The sequence below is a fragment of the Capsicum annuum genome, chromosome 7 (assembly GCF_002878395.1).
Source record: "Capsicum annuum cultivar UCD-10X-F1 chromosome 7, UCD10Xv1.1, whole genome shotgun sequence".
NCBI lineage: Eukaryota > Viridiplantae > Streptophyta > Magnoliopsida > Solanales > Solanaceae > Capsicum > Capsicum annuum.
This window is the reverse complement of record NC_061117.1, coordinates 77478838-77486610: the sequence shown is the minus strand read 5'-3', so window position 1 is coordinate 77486610 and position 7773 is coordinate 77478838. Positions and strand designations below refer to the sequence as shown.

Genomic DNA, 7773 nt, shown 5'->3' with positions numbered 1-7773 from the left:
GGTTATGGATAGCCCCATTAAGACCAATGCATCCTCTTTTCTAGAGGTCATAATTACATGAATTATATCTTCTCCATCGCCTCCCGTAATCATGAATTATAGCCGCTTAGGTATTAACCCCTTTAAAAATTCCCTTAGATCTCTCCCCATTTCTCTCTTTATTTCTAGGGGTGATAGAACATATCCCCCCTAATAATAAGATTTTGCATATGAAAGAGTCTGTCGAGAGGCATATCTATAAATGGAGGATTTTGACTCTAAACAAAGGAATTTGAGCTTTATCAACATTGATAAGCTTTCTAGCTTATGAAGGAAGCTGGTAGAACTCCTTAAGAGTGCCAGAAATATCTTCATCAATGGAATAATTAGCTAGTCTATCTGCTACAACATTTCTTTCCCGGTACACATGAAAAAATCAAATTTATTTATCCCTCAACAATGTAATAATTTTCCTGACTATTGTATCAACAGCCCAAGGTGCAGACAACTCTTGTATCATGATCAGTCTAGCAACGGTTGAATCATTCTCAATCACCACATTTGTGAAGCCTTTATGCACATAAATTTCAGCAGCTAACTGAATAGCCATTATCTCTGAATACATACTAGTTGGAACATGTAGCATCACACAAAAAATCACCAGCAGTATCTTTAAATACCACAGTAGCAACATTCTTTCCTAGATTACCTCTTGAGGCACCATCGATGTTACATTAAATCCATTGTCCACTAGGGAATTCCCAACATACTCTTCTATAATGTATCCTGGGGGTGTAGCTCTCCAACTCACTAACCAATTCAAGCTAATTAGAAGATAAATCTTTTCATCTTAGGAAACCTGTACACCAATAAATTGTGTAGAGTTGCTGAAACCTGAGATATTAGCATGTTCAAGGAGATATTACCATCATACCTTCTTTTCTTTCTCTTTTTCCATAGCTCCCAAACAACTACACAGGGCAATACTTGATATAAGGGCTTAAGATATACATTTGCAGGGTGTTTCCACCACCTTAGAAATAGTTACTGTAAGCTAACACCATGTATATAACCTACACCCAAGGAAAAGAACTGCCATACCTTATCAGTATATTGACTCTTTAGAAAGAGATACTGCATGGTCTCTACTGTTATTCAATTATAACACCAAGACCTTGATGGCATTGTATATCTAAGTCTTGTTAGAATGTCATCCAAAGGAAGTTTGTAATGTCACACTCTCTATGAGAAGAAAGATATCTTAATTTGCAACCATAACTCTCTAATACATGTCATTATGGCACTTTGGAACACTGTCGATCGCCACCTCTTCAAGCAACCATCGATCACAAATGGGAAGAATCATACACTATCATAGGCGCTTCTAATTTCTTTGGAGATTATCAAGGCAGCATGCGCTGAAATCCGCCTAGATACTTACTTCTCTACTTAACAACAAATCCAAAATGAAATGGAATTAAAATTAGTCAAAAAAAGAACCGTGCTAGTCAAAATTTGAGGAAAGATAGAGAGATCTCTAGGCTCTTCTAATCAAATTGAGAGTTCACTTTGCTAGTCCATGAATATGCCACACCCAGCAGTTCAAAGAGTTGGCCAGATACAGGTCAAAGCCCTACCTCAAAAAAGTGAAGACTTTTGGGCAGATTCCACTATCTGACCTATCTCTTTCTACCGATTCCCCGAGTTGTTGGAATCTCTGGTTCAATCAGGACCAGGAGTCCCATTTATTCATTAATGGGAGCAACTCTTTGTTTCTATTCTCCACTGGGTCATCAAGTGATTAGCCAACTCAATCTATTTTTCTATCTGATGATCTTTGCCCTAGGATAGACTCTATTCGACCTGCCTTGATTACCTAGCTAATGCAACCATCACAAGAAACCTCTTGAAGAATAGGATGTGAAAGACCCTTTTATCTAGATCGGTGATTTTGTTTGACTGATCTAGCTATCAAAAGTCTTGCAAGAAACCTACACTAAGCTAAATGAACTAGAAGCTAAAGTGAATCATTTTTGGCATTTTTTTCTTTGCTTTAACCACAACTTTGTTTGGTCTTCATCTTTCTTTTGGCCTATGTTTCAAAGCTGGCAAAAAGTTCGCGCTTTAGAGATCTCTCTTGAACGGCGGTCAGTCAGTCTTTTTCTTCTGTTGATGCTGAGACTAATGCTTTGACTGTCTCCCATATCATTCAATAATAAAGATCCATTTCTTGCCTCATCGATGCTAAACTCAGTACCTCACTTCTTTACTAGTACACCTACTAGACCCATACTCATTATGAATGTGTTCACCAGACATCTAACTTAGCAACCTTCTGCTTAGACCAGCAATAATAAGGAAGGAGATCTATGGATAATGGGATATAGAAGTTAGGTGTGATGGTCAACTCAGTCAGAGTTAAAGTAGTCAAGCAAGGTTATCATCAGACAATGTAGTGCAATAAATGGGTAGCGTTTTCCATATAAAGAAGGCGACTATAATGGAAGACAGAGACGATGTGGGATTTCCATATACATGTAGCACTTGTAAGGAAATTCAGATGATGTTAGCAAGCTGTAGCCCTAGCTAGGTTAGGGTAGTGCTTTCCATAAAGAAGCTAGCCAGAAAGCAGGTCAGGCAAGTGAACGATAGTACAAGCTAGCTAACACGTGGGCAAGGTTGAAGGGGTCTTGCACAACCTTTGAATTATTCCAAGCACAATCTTTGACCCTTTCGTTGATAACCTCTTATTTCTTCGACTACTCGCAGGGCCTACTATATTTAGGTATAAGAAGCCTCACCCATATAAAGAGTGTAAAGTAGTATTCATGTTAAATTATGTCCCTTGTAAATGAAAAAGATTATGCCACAAATTACTAATGAAGACTGGGTCCCCAGTCGCTAACAATTAAGTGTGGCATTTCATGCAATGAAACTATCAGTCAATGATGTGTTCGTTTCCAAGGTAGATATTTTCTTTTCCTTGAAAGACACTGTGTATAAAGAAAAAGATGGCCAGCCCTTTTTGGCGGCCAAGAGTGTTATGTAAAATGAACCAAGGAGGATCTTATCCATCATAAGAAGGAGGAGGAGTAGGAGCTAGCTATTAGGGAAAATTGAATGATTACGAGATAAACAATGAGACAAAAAAGAGCACTTAGACAATTCACTTTGAGTAGGGCATATTATGATATTTCACTGAAGGGGTGGATCAAAGCGATTGCAGCAAAGAATTGATCTGAAATGAGGCACTTCATCTGTAGGCATTGTAGAAAGGATAGAAGGTGCACCTAATAGAAGGTGCACCTAATCACTCTTCTTAGATTGCTCTAGTACAATGGGTCCCCTGGGGGGAGGGGAAGGGGTCCTCTTATGCAACATAATAGAAGAGTTCACTCTACCAGATTAGATCCTCGAATAAAAATCAACCATGACTACCATCTACAGTCCACTTTTATTCTCTTCCCTGCCCGAGAAAGGGGATCAAAAAAGGGTAGTTTTCTTCTCTCCTGGGCGGATGGTGACTTATGTAATGGTCGGCCTTCCTACCAAAATGCCTTCTTGGTAGAAGAGCCTTTTTTTTACTCGTAAGGATATTGGAAGTAAAAAAAATTGTGTGAAGGATGTTTTCTTCTCTACCCTCTCCTATCTAAAGGCCCAGAGAGAGACTACATCCCTTTCCTTTGATAGCTCTTTTGGTTTCCCAAGGATAGTGGTAGTTAGAGTAAAGCCCACTTTTTTTCCTCACAAATGAGAGAGAAAGTTAGAGAAAAAACACGTTCTCTCTTTACGAGATCCAAAAGTGGAGAATGTATAGCATTCTATGGGTATATAGTATCAAACATAAAGCAACACTCTCTTGGCAAAATTTTAGGCGGCAAGAGACTTTAGGGATTGTTGGAGCTTCTGAGCGTAATGAATCAAAGCCAAAGACATTCACGTTAGCTTACCTGCCAAGCCAATAGGCAAAGGGATAAAGGATGGAACGTGCAAAGTTGATCGTGTACCTATCGGGTGACCCGTTGGTCCTAAGCAATGTCTTGTGCTAAGCGACCCAAAACGAAAAAGCTCCACTTTATTTTATATTAGGGAAGCACTAAAATGCAACTTTGATCAGATGCGGGTATAAAATCCAACCGCTAAGATGTCTAGTGGATTCTTGGGCCTTAACAAAAAGCCAGCCACCTTTTACATTAAAATAGAAAAAGGCCCAGAGCATAGCAGGATAAACCAATACGAATAAGTGTAAGCTTTGTTTCCCAAACATAATTGGTGCTGACCACACTAGGTGCTACTATGGTAGCAAGAGAGGCCAGGCGGTGACAATTAAGAGGTTGTCATTGAGCATTCCTAGTCACATAGGAAAAAGGGTCAAATGGAAAGGCAAGGCCATACGCCCATTTGTCTCCTCACAGAGTATAGATCACATCCAAGCATCTAATTGGGGAATGGGGAAATGCCTATGAAGCTCCGCCGAAAAGGGAAGGCCTACCAGTCTGCATGCCCATGGGTGCAGGATTCTTCAAAAAATAATGGGCTGACTCAGAGACCTGGGACCTTATCTTAGTAATGAATGAAGGAAATCTCTTCGAGCTTTCTCTGCCAGCGGAATATGTAGCGATCGGCCTTATAAAGGTCGCTATGCCTTATTTCTCTCTCTTCTTCACTTATGTTATAAAAGAGAGTCATCAGCATTCAATAAGCAACTTGACCGAGTCTATGAAAATTTGCTTTTCTTATAGTCATCCCATAATACCTCTCTTCATTTTATTGCCTCTTTTTAGCTCAGAATGCCTAATTCCTATTATTTAGTGCTAGAAGCTAACCATCATAAGCTTATCCTTCAGGTCTCGCTTTCAGCGCAAGAGGCCAAGCATTCTGCCAGATGTCCTAGCCTAGGAGCCTCATTCGCCTTTAGTAATTCAATAGATCTTCACAAATAAAAAGTACTACTTCAGTCTTAAATACAACTACATTACACAAGCCTCGCCGATACCTACCTATAGAGTCAAATTTAAATTAAAAAAGTGATGGTAACTTTCTAGGCTTATGGATTCAGTCAGCTAAACTCCATCAAACTCATCAATCAATATCAATAAGATGTTGTGACTGCTTAGGCTTGGTTTACTTTGGTTTGAATGTAAACTAAAATAAGCTGCATTTACAAAGGGAAACGAAGGTTTCCTTGTTTAGTAGTACGAAAGTAGTTCTACAATTAAGATGTTTAATATTAATACAATATATGTTATGTTATAGCTATAGAATCGAATGTTGTTCGCCCTTACTTTGACATTCTAAGAAGGACTTAACTAGCTAAGTTTCCAAAGGTGAACACCCCATGTTCTTTATAGTATAGTCGTAAAGGGCTTCTAAGAAAAGTAAGAAAGAATACATTCGAAAGGCTGACCACTATCTCATAGGCATTTCGGTGGTAAAACTGATGACTACACGGCTCTATACCAAGTCATGAGCAATACCAAAGCCAAGAATCTGTCTAGAGGTTAAGGGACGGAAGCCCGATGAAGGCCTATGCTACAGTAAGCAAAAAATTAGGTTGAGGTTATAAAGTCACTTAGACATATACTATATAAAGAGAAAGGCATCGGTACGGAGTCACGTCAACTGTGGATATATACTAGGCTATAAGGAACAGAGTCTTAAACTATGAACCAAGACTACACTAAGGAACAAGGAAGCTTGATTGACAAACGTAGTCAAGGAACGAAGCAGCTTCTCTAATAGCCCCATTGAATAGGCTGGCGAAGGCTTTTTGCAAAAAAATTTTATCTTGTAAATGAATTTTTTTCTATTTAGAGAGAGGGGGCTTAAATTTCTTAGGAATAACCATACAAGATAGGTCACGAATGGTTCAAGCGTCGAGCCCCAGCGTAGGGACTTAGGTTATTACTTACATAATAGCCAGTCATCAATTGGAGGTGGGCAAGATGGTGATGAATTGTGATTGGTCTAAACCTTCACTATCAACTTATTCCATCCTGCCCGAAATGCCCATACAGACTAAGACCTTATTCACACAGCAAAGAAAGATCGAGTGCAAGAGGGCAGTCAACTAGCCGCTTCTTTGCCATGTGTTTTGTTTTGCTTTATTTTTTAGAAGAAAGAGACCAAATGAGAGTGAAAGGCAAGGGAAAGTGATAGAAAAGATAGTCCCTCATACGAACTACTACTACTAGAAAATGGTAAGACCATTAGTGAAAGAAGGACCAAAGAGCATCCTATCTGTCAGGAGAAGGAGGGTAAGTTTTCTTTTAAGATCAACGAACATAGTGTCAAACAATTATGCCATTTGGAAAAATTCTTCTATAGAAGAAAAGCCTGTTACAAGTAAGTAGAGAGGAAAGATCTACAAAGATTCTTATCTCATTCCATTCTAGTGGCTCAACCAGTAACAAATGGTAAAACTCAAAAATCTATGGTTTCCACGTAGAACCCTATTTCCCCTAAGTTATTCAAAACCAAAAAAATCAATTTTTTGCATGACTTGCTCATAGTGCAGGTCCACTTGTATATCGTATTTGGTCAAAGAAGCATCGGACAGGTTGGAAAATGATCGAATCGAGGGTTTGAAGAAGAATTGGCCATACAATCTTATGAACTAATCGAGACCAAAATTGGAAAAAGAGATATGAATGGAAAGGAATAACCAATTGATGAAAAAACATAAAACCATTCTATTTTAATAGAGGTACGAGAAATGGTTGGGGCAATGAAGTTGTTAAAGTGGTTGGATTTTGCAAGTTGTTCCAACCATAGTTAGATGTGATTCCAAGATCCGGATGAGAATGAATACCACACAGAAGAGTCAAGACCAGGCTACCTAATAGAGTGTTTAACCAATCCATTCCAGATCAACAGAATTGGCACGGAAGTTGTAACATGGGAAAACCATAGAAAACAAGACTTATTTGAATAACTCGGTGACCTACCAATTTTAGAAGTAGGAGTTTTGGAAAGCAATAAGCACTTAAATAATATAATTCAAGTGTACCATCTTCTTTCTCATTTTCAGGAAAAGGTACAGAAGGAAAAGGAAACAACAGAGGGATCCAAATCAAACCTAAATGGGAATGACATGAAAAGTCTTTTTCAAAACCTAGCATTAAGGGTGTTACGATGATATTCAAGAGGAATCGATAAACACTCGTGATTGGTGTGGAGGGGAAGATCTATTTATTATATAGTTCAAGAAAGAGTCCTCTCATTTCCTTACTTCTTTCTAATTTATTCATTTCAAGACTGGTTTTGAACATTGCATAACATTATCTTAAACCAACCTCCACCATACTTTCAGTGCAACCACTAAAGAATTTCTTATACACTAAAGAGCTACTTATATAAGTTTACTAAAACACTGACTTTAATTCACTATTATTATTCTAGTTTGAAACTAAGAAAGAGAGATATGCCTAAGGTAGTATGTAAGTAAACTATGCACACTAATAGAAGAGGAGAGATGCTCATAATTACAACCAAAAGAAAGCCTCCCCCTATCTTATAAAGGGTCCCATCACTTTGTTCGTACCTTCTTTTCTTAGGCTTACCACTGAACAATATGGCCTTGTCGGCCCTCTACTAGCAAAAGCTAAGTGCATGAAAAATGTGCTAAGAAAGGTTCCTTCGGTCGCCCTTTCTGTTCAATAGCCCACCATTAGCAGAAGAGAGGGTTACCATACATACAAGAGTCTTCTAGTTCTTACGAAAGCTCTTTCTTACCAGTCAATCAAGTAGTACAGCTGTATCTTATCTTATAGCCCGGCGTAATGGGTCGCCTTT

General features: G+C 38.6%; 2 pseudogenes; one reads left to right on the top strand and one right to left on the bottom strand.

Moving 5' to 3' along the window:
• The first annotated feature begins 3166 nt into the window (after positions 1-3166).
• LOC124885738 lies at positions 3167-4878 on the top strand (annotated as a pseudogene).
• Positions 4879-6588: 1710 nt separating this feature from the next.
• On the bottom strand, positions 6589-7202 carry LOC124885513 (annotated as a pseudogene).
• Between the last annotated feature and the right edge of the window lie 571 nt (positions 7203-7773).